At 39.9% G+C, this 15,615-nt stretch overlaps 1 pseudogene; it reads right to left on the bottom strand.

Moving 5' to 3' along the window:
* Positions 1–3,299: 3,299 nt before the first annotated feature.
* Positions 3,300–5,695, bottom strand: LOC125280158 (annotated as a pseudogene).
* Between the last annotated feature and the right edge of the window lie 9,920 nt (positions 5,696–15,615).

The raw sequence follows: 15,615 nt of genomic DNA on the forward strand, positions 1-15,615 counted from the left end.
TAGAATCACAAAGGTTGCGATTTAATATAGAAATATATCCACTGTATGTTTTATAGTGAGCGCGCATGTAACTTGTTAAAACAATGTTTGTTCATCTCTGTCTGTTCAACTCAGTGCTGTTGTCTTTCAGAGACATGGTCATAAGAGTGCGTTCTTTACGTCGCCCCAATGTGCATTTGGCTATCTACCAACACATAAGAAAAATATGTCTGTAAAAAAACATTTCACATTCATACACACACAGAACTAGCATGAGAGCGTTTTCTGCAATGAGTTTAAAAACACTCACATCACGGATCAAAGTTCATATTTGGATCAGAGTCTGTATGGACATATTTCATCTACTCTAATGCTGATGTCTGATCATAAACACAGTGACACAATTAATTATTTACGTAAACAGAACTTTGTTTTCATGGATTTATTTGGGTCTTGACATAGATTATACTTGTCTAGCTGTGTCCTGGAATGGAAAAGTTTAGGAACCCCTGATATATTGTCATATACTGAACATAACAGTGTGTGACCCTTTTTGTATTGTTTTTTGTTCAGATTATGATTCACAAGAAAAGCAGAAAAGAGTAGATTAGAACAGCTGAATTTACAGCTTGCATTTAAATAACATTTGTAGTTGCACAGTTAAATGTACACCTATCATTAAATGTCACAGGACCAGTTGCACTCCCACAAGGTCAGAAGATATGTTTCCATCCATCTGTTTTTATGCACATTTTGGGATATTGCATAAAACCAATACTGGATGGAAATGCCAATATGCGCATACATTCTAAAAATGTGCATAAAAAAAGTTATGCGCTCAAGATGGATACATTTTTTAAGTGATAAGACGTGCATAAACACATTTACAAATAAATCCCTCGATGTGCAACAAAAAACTCATGTGACTTTGCCTCAACCGGGGTTGTGATTATATAACTGGACTAACCAGCATATCAAGATGGCAGCAGAGAGGAGGAGGCCACACACTTTTCAACACAGATATAATGTATTGGAGTTATGTATATGTATTATGTTATGTAGCATATATTATGAAATGATGACAGGGAGTTGATAAAACGATACAGGATTGATCGTAAAGGTATCCTTTTTGTAACTGACCTGTTAAGAAATGTAATAACTTCTCCCACTCTACAAATCAGTGCTCTGACTGCAGTAATGAAAGTAATAATGAAATTGCTCTAGACCAGCAAACTGCCAAAACGTCTGCTTTTATAGAGTTTGGTACCTCATAATAGTCCAGCCTATAATAGTCTGCAGTACAGATGGTAGGCTGTAGTCCTGGAAGCTGGAAGAGATCAGATGGCTCACAGTTCACTGTGAAAGTGTTGAGAGTTGCTATTTTAACTCCAATGGACACACAGAGTAGGAGTAAACTGTAGCCATGTAGGACAGTAGTATTACAACACAACTTTTTACTAGTGTTGGGCAGTAACGCAGTTACTTTTGACAGTAACTAATACTGTAACGCATTACTTTTTAAATAAATTACTGGGATAGTTCACCCAAAAATGAAATTTTGATGTTTATCTGCTTACCGAAGTCCCCATCTACTCCCATTATGTGGCTGACAGACAGCAGCGGTTTGAGTTAAAAATCCTCATTTGTGTTTTACTGAAGAAAAAAAGTCACCTACATCTTGGATGCGCTGGGGATAACCAGATAAACATCAAAATTTCATTTTTGGGTGAACTATCCCTTTAACTCCGTTACCGTTACGTTACTTTTTAAAATTAATTAATTTTGGCTGAAGCGTAGCCTACAGCCTAACCTGTTTACAGCAGCGACGCATTGTAGGATTGGTGGATGCCAATCACTGTAAACATGAAGACGCACTGTGGGCGTGTTTCCGTTTATTCAAGTATGTGCGGCAGTCATGGCGAGTGTAGGCGAGAGCAAGACGAGATTCTCAAAGTGGAAATATCCTTCATTATTTCACTTTAGTTGAGCATAAAGACAAAAACCTTTTAGTAAAATGTAAGCTGTGTCTTTCTGGTTCGAAGGTCCTATATACTGCGATAATCATGTGACATGCTGGATCGAAAATATGTGAAATAAGTTTTTTCTAGTCGATTAGTAGTTGTTCATTTAAGCCATTAGTTGACTAATCACATTTATATTAATTTAATTTCTTAAATACTGGAGAGAATAAACTAATAATGAGCGTTTATGTAATATAGGCTATGCACTCAAGCGTATGCATAACGCTTGCCATAAAGAACCGGCAAAAGTAATGATTATGAATATGACAAAAAACAGCAAGGAGACATTTTAATTGTTTATTAATAAAGTAATGTTTTCTGAATCAGTGTCGGCTGCAAAGATTAAGTTGACATTGCTGACCCATCATCTCCGCATATACTGGACGCGCCTAGAGAGAAAATGCACATTCGGATTACATAATCAGAGTAGACTCTTTTCGTTTTTAATTATTTCGTCTTTAAAGTAGATATTTCAAGCTTTCTATAGATATAATGTCTGCGAGGCAAGCAGCCGCTGAGTTTTGGTTCATTTAGCCTATAAGTCGCGCTCCAGTTCACGCGCCAGTGATTGCGCCCGCGCATCCATGATTATATTGCCTGCTATATTTGCTTCTTATTTATTAAATCCAGGCAACTGGTTGATGAAACATTGATTAAAATTAAGATACAATTTTTACAAAATGAAGTGGTCAAAATCATGTCTGACCCACTCCATGACTCATCTTATGATGCATCTTACTCATGGTGTTCACTTTTCATAATCAAGTAAATGAATTTTAAAACATAACATAGGACTATTTAAACATAAATATGAAACTATGTTTTCTTTAATGACAGTACAGAGAAATTTCATAAGCAAGAGCGGATCATGAGTCACGAGTCGGGTCAAGAATTATTTATTCTTAGGCTTATATTTAATAATGGGGGCATTCAAGTTATTTGACACTTTTTTTTTCTTTTTTTTTTAAAGTAACGCAATAGTTACTCTCCCTGGTAATTAGTTACTTTTATAATGATGTAACTCAGTTACTAACTCCGTTACTATTTGTGAGAAGTAACTAGTAACTATAACTACTTTTTTAAAGTAACGTGCCCAACACTGACTGTAACACAGTTCGTAGAACGGAAGAAGGAGGCGGGAACCAGCGAACATTCAACAACTTTTTAATCGTATAAAAATAACAAACAACAAAACAAAGTAAAAAAGTAAAAGTGGGGTAAGGACAGACGAGGTGAGAGAAAAGGAGAAGGAAGCATCAGGAGCTCCTCCGTGAGAAACTCTAGACTGGATGTGGCACGCAGGTGGCGCTCATCATCAATCACACACCCGGCCTCTCCCCGTTCTCACGCCCCTCTCGCCATCGTCCTGCTTGCCACTTACCCCCATTGCCCCTCACAAGCTGGGGAGTACTCCCAAGACTGTGCTCTACTCCCCCATCTAGGGGGACCTGTCACGGCAGCCGCAGCACCTGGAGGTATGGACAGAAGAGGTGAGAGAAAAGGAGATGGAAGCATCAGGAGCAACAGGTGGCGCTCCTCATCAATCACGCCACCGGCTTCACGCTAACATGGTGTCAATCACGCCACCGGCCTCACCCCGTTCTCACGGCTTTCACCCTCGTCCTGCTTGCCACAACAACACTGGAGAGGAAGCCACCGATAAACCTTTCCCATGTCTTATTAAGAGACAACTTAAAGGCTACGACTGAAAATAAATCCAAACATGCAATCGATTATGTTGTTACAAATAATACTGGAGATGGGTGCAATAAACCAGATCATCTCCTCAAAAAGGTTTTGAATGATTAAGCCTGAGTGAATCGCCACAATCAGCAGGGTCAAATGAGTCCAGATGAACATGCAGAATGGCAGGCGATTGAGTTTCTTCACCAGACTCAAAACAACCATGCAGAACCCTACGAAGGTACAGGGCAAAGGGAATGAAGTGATGGTATTTGCTGAGCATGTGTACAGACTCCTCCCTCTGCACCAGAGTGAAAAAATAATCTCTGATCTTTTCCTCATAGAAGAAGTAGCTCACACACAGCAGGAAGTACAAGCTTACGGTTCTGAACCATGGTATGTGGTAACAGTGATACACTCTGTAACCAGTTGTGATGATCTGATGGAAGCACTTGATCAGAAAGCATGGCATCATCATCATCATCATCAGAGCCATCGGACCCAGATTTACAATGATAATGAAGAAGAAGGAGGAGATCATAGCCGGAGTGAGAATCTCCCATGCATATCTCTCCCACAAGTTCTTCAATCGTAAGGTAAGGCCTGAGGGTAACTTTGTTGAGAACCTCTGGTGTGTCATCAGCAGGAACGGGAAACTTCAGGAACCTCGGAGTCTGATTTAGTCTCGTTGTCCGAGGCTCCATCTCTCTCCTTATCCTCTGAGTGCTGATGTTGCAGCTCTAATTGAAGAGGTTCAGAATAACCCTCCTAGAAGAAAGACAATTCTTATGATGGTTAGATGGAGACAGACATGTCAATTTTCCTTAATTAAATTCTAAGCATGTAGAGCAGGGGTGTCCAATCCTGCTCCTGGAGGGCCACTCCAACACACCTGCCTGGAAGTTTTTAATGATCCTAAAGACATTTATTAGCTTGTTTGGGTGTGTTTAATTAAAATTAATTAATTAAAAATCGGGCTAGATAATGGTGATTGCACACCCCTGATGTAGAGCATGTCTTATGGGTCAAGTGTTCTAAATTGTTGACATACAGTACATATAAGAATATACAAATATAAGACAGGGAAAATAATTTACTATACAAATAATTTAAGTAAAAGAGATCTCACCTTTAGGCCATCACCCAAGCGAATCCCTGAATAAATGGTGCCAAAGCTGCCTTTACTTAGCTGAATGCTGAATTTTATCGCTGCAACTGTTGATGTCTGTTCAAAGAAAAATAAGAGTTGTTAACATGAAATGTCAAGCGGTGTCCTGCAGAGGACATACTTCTAAAACTAAAACAATATTTATCTATTCATACATTAATTGAGATACTACATACTTGCATTAATTAATTGAGATACTACATTGGATAGTTATGCTTTTAGAAATTAATTTAGTCACATTACAAGACTATTTATGTAATAAAAATATTTTTCCCAGTGTAAAATACAACTTCACTTTATACATACATACAAACTGAAATGAAATCTTGCTCAATGTAAAAAAAAAAAAAAAAAAAAAAAAAAGTTAATTTACATGTTATCAACTACCCTGAAAGAAATTGCACTTTTAAGTCAATTTAAACCATCAAACTCCTGATGGTTCTGTGTCCAAGTAAAAAAAAAAAAAAAAAGATCTTGTATCAAAGCGTGTATTGAGTTATGTTAGGGTTGTGGTAGCAAACTCACCCATTATTGTTTCCTCATTATCCTTCAGCTGGCTTGACTGAGATGCCACAGTGTCCACTGCTGGATTATCCGAAGCTTGTGGGACATCGACTCTACAGTCTGACACATCAGAGACTGGAACCTGGGAGATGTCGATTGATTTGACATTAAACTCACACATGACACTGTTGAGAGCATGGAGGACCTCAGCACTCCATTCAGATGCATCACCAACAAAATCATAAAAGGCGTCATCATCATCAGTTTTAGGGGGACTGATGGGTTCTTCCACAGTAGGGAGGACTTCTGGATTACTGGTAGAGGGTAATGACATCAACATAACCATATAAATAAATACTGCAGCTAAGCTTGCTATAAATTATGGCATTCTCACAGGACACATTCTTGTTTTCCACTAAAAATAGTTAAACATGCATTGAGGTCCCTATGTTAAGTTGAATTCTGTAGTAAAATTTCAGTTTTTAATTGTGCATATACATTGATTGTTCTGTGGCAAATTAAGTTACAGATTAAGTTACAGACTTCGACTGTGGCCCTTCCAAAACATAAAAATGTAGACACTAGTAAACACAGTGTTACATATTCTCATAACATGGACATTTATTTAAATTAGGCCTACCATCAGTACTACCCACGGGTTGTAGATCACTCTGGTCAACTTTTTCATCTTGACCTGAGTTTGTGTTCTTGACTTCTCTCCTTTCTCTCAGAAGTAAAGCAGTCAGTCCCAGTAAGGTAAGTAGTACCATTTTGAATGTGGTAACTACTGTAAGCTGCCAGATGTGCAAATGAACACTTTACTGAGCAACTAGCAACAAAATGCGCAAAGTGAGAATCCACGTATAAAGCTGCAAGATCTGCAAAGTAACTACAATGAGCAATTAACTGTAAGTGATGCAGATTGAACAAAGTGAGTCTCTTCATAGCAGCATATTACTGTGACGTCACATTCTAAATGACATTCTAAAATGCTGCAAGAGTGTTGGTGAGTTCCTATGTGATTGATTGGTCCGTTTTGCAATATGGGCGGGGCGTCTGCGTTTATTTAGGAAAATCATCATACTGCTGTCTGTTTGGTGAATCAGTGCTTTGTTATAAATTGTTGCCGATTTCAGTCATCCTCAGGTTAGTGATGGGCAGATCGAGGCTTCATGAAACACTGAAGCAGCTGAATCAAATGTGCCGTAATGATTCGAGGCTCTACAACTGTATAAAACTGATCGGAGATCAGGTAAAACCATAGGGTAAAGCCCTAGACACTTGTTCAATAGTTCTCAGTGAATCTGCATGATTCATGGGCTCACTTTATCATCGCCCTCTATCGGTGAACCACTGAAATTTCGAACTGTTTCGAAACAGTGATGACGTAATGAAGCCTCGTTTACTAAAATCACGTGACTTTGGCAGTTTGATACACGCTCCGAATCACTGATTTGAAACAAAAAGATTCATGAAGCTTCGGAGCTTCATGAAGCAGTGTTTCGAAATCGGCCATCACTACCTCAGGTAAGATAGGTCTAATATTGTCTTTTGCGTTGTAAATTATTTATGCGGTGTATAATTTGGAGAGCGTCAAAGGTTTTTATTTACAACGTGTTTTTGCTAGCGTTGAACAACGTAAACAAAATGTAAATGATGCAGTCTAAGAGATTAGTTGTGCAGTGTAAACAGTTTCACTGAGTATTACGGAAATCGAGATCGCGATGAGCTTAGATGTGTGACAGCTTTTTACAGCAGGCAGTGCCAAGTTGTGTGGGTCTCCCTTGCTCTCAGAGGATTAGCCTATCTATGTGTAATGTAAACATGACGGTAATTTACTGTCTTTAAATATTTTTACAACATGCAAATGTTAATGCGGATTCAACATTTGATGAGTTGTGTGGATTTTGTTGTAATAGTTTATGGTTTAAATTTTTTAAATTAATGTTTCGGCTCAGGCATCATGCCGTGTGACAGCAGAAAACAGAAAAAGGACGTTAAGTAAAAGAGCAAGAAGTTAGCCTATGTATTTTTGTAATATTTTAAATTCAGTCTTAAGAAACCATGAAACGAATTTATATATATAAAAAAAAAAAACAATACTCCATATTCAAAATTACTCCACTGTTTCGTTAGAAATGCCCATGATTAAATGTAATTTTCAAGTTGCCAGTACATATCAATCGCTTTATCAAAACAATACGTGTTTTATATGTAGAAGAAATAAACATTCATATTTAGTCGTGTAAGCTGTCGTGTGACTCCTGTCAGTGCTTTAAAACAATGCACATTAGTCAAACGTTTGCACATTTAGAGAATTATTGATGCATTTTCTTGAGAAAACTATATTTATCACGCTTTAGGTTTGTCAGTCGCACATTTGGATAATCATTTCAGCTGTGTTATACATTTTTCTGACAGCTAGATGGTGCCAGAGCATTGCTTTCAGCTATTTATGTCAACCAAAATTTGGATTTAATCTTCCTTAATTGCTCACTGCCAGTTTGATGTTTTGTTTTTCAGTCTTTATTAATTTATATTTGTTAAATGATTAATTAAAATGTTATATCAATATACTGAAAATCATTGTAATAAATACTAATATTTATTAAAATCAACTTACACTGTATGTTGTTTGTTGACTGTGAAACTGCTCTGAAAGAACATGGATGGGGTCAGTCATTTTTGGGGTTTTATGAGCGTTTTACTAAGGCATTTTTCCAAATTAATTATTTATGAATCTGTATGAATGAAAGTATTTTTATAACACTCGCCAAATAGAACAGAAGGCATATATGAACGTTACACAATGCTTAAAGGGTAGTTCACCCAAAAATGAAAATTTGATGTTTATCTGCTTACCCCCAGCGCATCCAAGATGTAGGTGACTTTGTTTCTTCAGTAGAACACAAATGATGATTTTTAACTGCAACCGTTGCCGTCTGTCAGTCAAATAATGCTAGTGGATGGGAACTTCTACTATAAGAGTAAATAAAACTTGCATAGACAAGTCCAAATTAAACCCTGCGGCTCGTGACGACACATTGATGTCCTAAGACACGAAACGATCGGTTTGTGTGAGAAACCAAACAGTATTTATATCATTTTTTTTTTATCTCTAATACACCACTATGTCCAACCGTGCTCAGCACTCTTTAGTAAGGTCTGATCGCACTCTGACAGCGGCAGTGATGTCTCGCGCATATACTTCAATGAGAGCGAGACATCACTGCCGCTGTCAGAGCGCGATCAGACATCACTAAGCGAATGCTGTTGGGTGAACTATCCCTTTAAGGCCGGAACACACCAAGCCGACAGTCGGCCGTCTGGCAGTTTTGTTCGTTGGCCGACTAAGTTTTTCTCAGTGTGTTCCGCACCGTCGGCTGAAGTTGGTCCTCGTTGGCTTTTTTTCGGCCGATTCAAAAGGTTGAATCGGCGTCGGAGCTCGTCAGTCCGTCGGGCCATCTAATCATGTATGTTGTTTGTTGACTGTGAAACTGCTCTGAAAGAACATGGATGGGGTCAGTCATTTTTGGGGTTTTATGAGCGTTTTACTAAGGCATTTTTCCAAATTAATTATTTATGAATCTGTATGAATGAAAGTATTTTTATAACACTCGCCAAATAGAACAGAAGGCATATATGAACGTTACACAATGCTTAAAGGGGTAGTTCACCCAAAAATGAAAATTTGATGTTTATCTGCTTACCCCCAGCGCATCCAAGATGTAGGTGACTTTGTTTCTTCAGTAGAACACAAATGATGATTTTTAACTGCAACCGTTGCCGTCTGTCAGTCAAATAATGCTAGTGGATGGGAACTTCTACTATAAGAGTAAATAAAACTTGCATAGACAAGTCCAAATTAAACCCTGCGGCTCGTGACGACACATTGATGTCCTAAGACACGAAACGATCGGTTTGTGTGAGAAACCAAACAGTATTTATATCATTTTTTTTTTATCTCTAATACACCACTATGTCCAACCGTGCTCAGCACTCTTTAGTAAGGTCTGATCGCACTCTGACAGCGGCAGTGATGTCTCGCGCATATACTTCAATGAGAGCGAGACATCACTGCCGCTGTCAGAGCGCGATCAGACATCACTAAGCGAATGCTGTTGGGTGAACTATCCCTTTAAGGCCGGAACACACCAAGCCGACAGTCGGCCGTCTGGCAGTTTTGTTCGTTGGCCGACTAAGTTTTTCTCAGTGTGTTCCGCACCGTCGGCTGAAGTTGGTCCTCGTTGGCTTTTTTTCGGCCGATTCAAAAGGTTGAATCGGCGTCGGAGCTCGTCAGTCCGTCGGGCCATCTAATCATTCTGATTGGCTGTTCGGATACTGCCACCTGCTGGTTTGTAAAGGCATTTCATCTCACACAGGTGCAGAACTGACGTGCAACTTGGCCGTCGGCTGTCTAGCATTGGTTTGGTGTGTCAGGACAACTTTGGACACAGACGCTGCCGACGTGAGCCAACCACTAGTTCATTGGCATCAGCTTGGTGTGCTCTAGCCTTTAGAGGTGTTGCAAGTGTGCAACAAGTAACCTTTGTGTTACAGATGTCAGAATACCATGGCCACTCTCACCACCTACAACTAACCCTTGCTGTGCCGAAGTTGGACTATGGCTCCCAAAACACCACCTTCAAGAAATCTTTTTAAGATGTTTGAAGACATTCCTGACCGTTATGCGTCATGCAGAGAAGAAATGATGCAGGAACACATTGCACTGGACAGAAGTTCCTGGAAGAAATATTAACATTAAACAAACATGATGCTATTCAGAACTTGGAAGTACTATGCCTACAATCGACTGACTCCTTCAGGGATTGTTCAACACAGCTGAATTTGTAAGGATAAATGTAAGGGAACAACATGTTTTGATTTTTTTTTTTTTTTTTTTTTTCTTTTTTTTAATCTGATTTGCATTTATTCATTATTTAAATTGTGTGTTTGCATCTGTACACACTTCCCTCTTTGTTCTTTTCTTAGTACTTAATAAGAAACCATAATGACTGAGGCAAATCAGACACAATTATTGGTTAGTTAACCAATAGTTTTAAGCTCACTCTGGAGTCTGTCCCCATCCCCCGGGAAGTTTTCAGTTACAAGTTTATTGCGCTGAGGAATGTGGTTGCCGCATGGAGAACAGAGTAGAGACATAGAAAATCTGCATCTTCCCTGCATTTTCCACACAGAACACAGACTCTATGGCATTAATGTATAGACAGACTGTGCTATAAATGATTCCTTCTCAGGAAATGGTATCCATTATTACTGATGTTGTATTGTACTCATTGTATTTACATGTTTGATGATTGTTAAATGTTATGACCTGCACGGTAACTTCAATCATGCCATGTTTAGTGTCTATACATTCGTAGCGGGAAGATTTAAATGTTTGTGTATGCGGTACATCCATACCTGTGCAACACATCAGTATTAAAAGAATATTTAATAGTTCTGATTCAAGAACTCAGCTTGTTAATCTTTCTGGGTTGTAAAAGCCCTGACAGGAGGGGTGTTGCCACCCAGAATTACAACATCTTCATTGGTCCGGTCAACAACTGAGAGGTGTGACTTTGACCAGAGGTTAAAAACCAGCGAACAGTGCCACTCCCTCTCTTCTTCTTCCTTGCTTCTGGACCGAACAAATCTCCTTTTGTTTTTGTTTTGTCGGGCCTAGAGAGGCCGGCCGCAAGGCTGGTAGGCCCCTGGCCTACAACACCCAGCCATGTGCTCATCACCCAACAGACTGGCAACAACTTCAGATGATAACTTCAAGAGTTATCCTCAACCTGCAGATCCGACACTCTTCAGCCTAAAGGCATCTTGCAAGTATCGTACATTTTAATGCTAAACAGCGATTTAGTATTGATTTGTAAAGACTTTACCTTTGCTATTGCTAAAAGAAACTGATGAGTCCTTTCCAGATTGCCTTTGACATTTCATGTAGCTCTAGTAACAGCATCTCTTCCGGTTCAACACTATCATTACTCATTCTGACTTGCGTGTGTGTGTGTGTGTGTGTGTGTGTGTGTGACCCTTTATGTATGTTATGTTATGTGTTTGTTAGTTTAGTTATGTGTTTGTGAGTTAGTTAATAAAGATTGTGCACAATACACATTTGGTTCTGACTCCGTCTGCTAATGAATTGCCTCTTAAGTGATAGATCCGGACTACATGAGTAGTACAGTACAATAAGAAATATTATTTTTCCATAACTTGGAAATTGACATTTCTTAGAATTAATAAACAATCAACACTGAGCGTTCACTGGACGAACAGGTTAACTGATTGTAATGTTAATTTTAATGTAGCTACGTCCAGTTAATCTGATTAACGGATTTGCATATTCATAATTAATCATAATTAATAATCATAATGAGTTATGAATAATTATTAATATTTCCCCTTTGAGTTAATTTTCGCTACATATTTGGTGGAGAATGCGGGCATCATTTTAAGCAATTGTTTGCAGATGGACCAGTAATCAATCATGTGTTTTGGCATAATTTTTGTTAACATCTTATACATGCACAAACTGGGGGCTTCAATGCACATTCTCTTGAACGGCAGAACGTTCCTCGATGCTATAAGGCATGTTTAAATTGTATGAAGAAGCTAACCTGAAATTATCGAAGAAATCATAATTTCAGTTGCTAAATGAGCGTAAAACTTTTCTGACGACGGAATCGCAGATTAGTAGCGCGTACAAAAGGGTATCGAAAGTAATTAACCTGAATTTGGGCGTAGAAACCCCCACTTTCAGCTTTAAATGCATAAGTCTTTCTGACGATGGAATCTCAGATTAGCAGCACGAACAAATAAACTAACCTGAATCTGGGCGAAGAAATCCCCACTTTCAGCTGTAAATGCATAAGCCTTTTTCTGATGACGGAATTCCAGATTAAGCAGCATAAATTTACCTGTGTGACGAAGAAATCTCACTACAGCGTTTGTAATGGTGTTCTGGGCGAGACTCCCCAGTCACCGATTAAAGGCCTTTTTACTGTTCGTTCCGTCACTGTATTCATATTCATGCGCGGGACCGCACATATGAAACACACGCAATGAACCTGTGGTGTAAATTCTAGCGTAGCTAACTAGCAATCACCACTGTCTGTGAAGTGATGTGCTGTTGTGATTTATGAGTTATGCGTGACCACACTGGAGTTCTTAATGCGGGCTTGCAACGCGGTTAGAATTCTGCTCCATTCTGATCGTGTTGCGGGCTGGCATTGGTCTCCTGGCAACGCATGACAACAGAGCGTGTAGAGCAGACACCTCTGAAAGTCTGATAGCAGCACACCCACATCACAGACTGTTGTGCAAACAACGAATCACGCGTAGCCGAATCTAGCTCTATAGAAACCCTACGCGTATACCCTACGAGTTAAAACCCTTTACCTCGACTAAAAGCTGCTAGCACCCTGCTAGCACCTAGACATGTGCAAGCATGAAGCATTCAAGCCAAAGACTTTATAGACTTTGGGATTCCCTTTAGGAGGGATTTTGATTTGAACCGCTGATGGGAACACAATGCGTTGTGAAGCTCCGAATCAAATGAATCAATTGCGTCACAAACGATTCACTGTTCGAACCGCTCAAAGCGCCCCTTTGCGAGTCAGAACAGTAAGCGTAGTGAATACTAGAGACACATGAATACGAATAGCGAATATGAGACATCTTTAATAAACCATTCACAAATGTTATCAATTAAATGTGATCAATGAATCATCTAATATCCTTAAACCTGAGGTTTCTGTCAAGACATGATATTTCAGTAAACTGTAGCGCTTATTGAAACACTTTGAAACTGCTAGGACGCATCACAAAGCCTTGTTTACTCACGTTTAAATCACGTGACTGTGGCAGTTTGACACACGCTCCGAATCACTGATGCAACACAAACGATTCATTTGAGTTCCAAAGCTTCACAAGGCACGCCTCAAAAGGCACCCATCTCTGGTTTAAACCGTTTGTATGTGTGCGCGTGTGTGTGCGTATGTGGCGTCACTCACGTTGTCAAGTCTGAGTACCTCTATTCAGTCAAGTTGAATTTAAATTAAATTTAAAATTTAATTAAATCAATTTGTTTAGTTGCCTATCTCTACTTCATGCTAATACTTTGTTCACCTGACTATCCCTATGCAGCCAAGTTGAATTTGGTTAAAATTTGAAAATTTAATTAAATCAATTTTGTCTGTTTAACTTTCCTTTTAGATTTCTAAATCTACTAGGAAATTCTAATTTTATTTTGTTCAACTTCATTCCTCCTCTACGTGTCATTTTATTTCCTTCACTTTCTTTCTATATCTCTGTTTGGCCAAGTTGGATTTAATTAAACTTAGCATTTAATTAAATCAACCTGGGTATTCACATTCCCTAGGTCTAAAGGGACCTTCTGTTTTTATTTTATTTTATTATTTTTTTTTTTTTTGTGTTATTCTACTATCACCCTCTTCCCTTTTTCTATAGGATTACAGTAGTTCTAGAAACTGTTGTTTCCTTAATGAGGCATAATGAGTTATAGGTTATTACTACGCTAACACCTATCTCTCAGCTCCCCCTCCTCACTCCTTAGTGCTGAGTACATGAAGTACGGCCACCGTCCAGTGCACTTGGGGCTCCGGAAAGGACTAGAAACTCTTCCAGTTGTTTCTTCTCCTTTCGACCTCAAGGCATCTGGTCTTTCTCTGTTAGTCTAGAGATTAGGTCATCACTTGAACCAGTGACACCTGCTTAACCATATCTCCTAGCAAGACTAAATGGGTAAAAAACCTCTTTCCTTCCTTTCCCTTTTCTTATTTCATTTTTTTTCTCTCTCTCCCTCTACCAGTTTGTTCTATTCTTTTACCTTATGGTGATAATTTCTGGAAAGGAATCATCTGTACTCTGAGTAATAGTTTAATGACGTGTACCAGCCCCGTCATCAGTCAACACAGCTTACAGCTGTCATCCAAGATAGTTAAACACCTTAGTCTCATGCTGGCTTCCCCCACTTCAGCTAGTCACTCCCTATACGGCCCACATAGCTGTACGAACTTGCATTTGCCTGTGCTATCTCTTTCTCTCATGTCCCCATAAGTGTGCCTGTCTGCCCAGTACATCCAGCCCTGCCATCCAGGACCCCCTGGAGACCCAGCGGAACAATGTGATGGTTGCCCTTCAGCTAAAGCAGTCAACAACCTGCAACCGCAGAGCAAGGGACAGCGAGATCGGCAGCACCAGCACACACGTGACACCTGACCTGAGCCAAAAGAGCTTCATCCTCTCCTTAGCCCATGCTCATACGGGCTTCCAACAGGAGGTAATTGAACGAACGCTGCAAGTCACTGAGTTCCACAGAGAACCAACCCACTCAGCATGAGAAGACACAGGACAGATGCAAGAACCATGACAGAGCAGAGCAATTGAGGGAGGTCACCAGTCCTCAGGAGGCTCTGACAGCTGTTGAACTTTGCCAGTTAAAGAACGTAAGGAACGTAAGGTTTGAATTTAAAGAGACACTAAAGCTAAGGCCCTTGAAGGCCACCCGCATGCAGAACTGAAAGTCAAACACTGACTCCACAATTCAGCAGCGTGAGAAACAAACACATTGTGGTCCGAAAAGAACTGAAACAGCCGAACAACTAAGAATGGACCACACAAGGAACTTGCAACCTGATGGACTTTGCAGCAGCAGCAGCGAGAGCTCCCCCAACCCTTCACAAAGGGGGGAGGGGCCAGAGCCTGCAGCTTAGGAGACCACAGCACCAATGCCAACATAATAGACATTCTCTTTCGTTCCAAAGTCCCTGACTGGTGTGATCCACCAAGACAGGCTCTCTGTTCTGGATCACACCCCACCAGATTCACTATGAGTTTTGACTTAACAGCCAGAAAAACTCCAATTAGACTATCAGCAGCTGAAGCCAGTCTGCATAAAGGATTTCTCAGACCCAGAAGCCTGAATGCAGATTGAGTGCTGCCCCGACACCAAGCAGGGCAGATCTGAAAGTCCCAAGGTTACTGCCACCGACTCAGACAAACCTGGAATGAATGGAGGACACCAACAGGACCTTTGCCTCCTACAACAGCTAGTCACCCCTTTGGACAGCACAACCTGCCCTCACACAGTGCCACTCATGTGACCTGACACAGAAGGCCTGTAACACACAAGGCCCCTCAGCAGGGGGTTCTCAAGACCCCAATGACTTTGAACTGCAAACGCAGTGCTTTACCCATAGCTTCTACAAAGGTTCCTAGGCAGCATAG

The sequence above is a fragment of the Megalobrama amblycephala genome, linkage group LG12, assembly GCF_018812025.1.
Source record: "Megalobrama amblycephala isolate DHTTF-2021 linkage group LG12, ASM1881202v1, whole genome shotgun sequence".
Classification (NCBI taxonomy): domain Eukaryota; kingdom Metazoa; phylum Chordata; class Actinopteri; order Cypriniformes; family Xenocyprididae; genus Megalobrama; species Megalobrama amblycephala.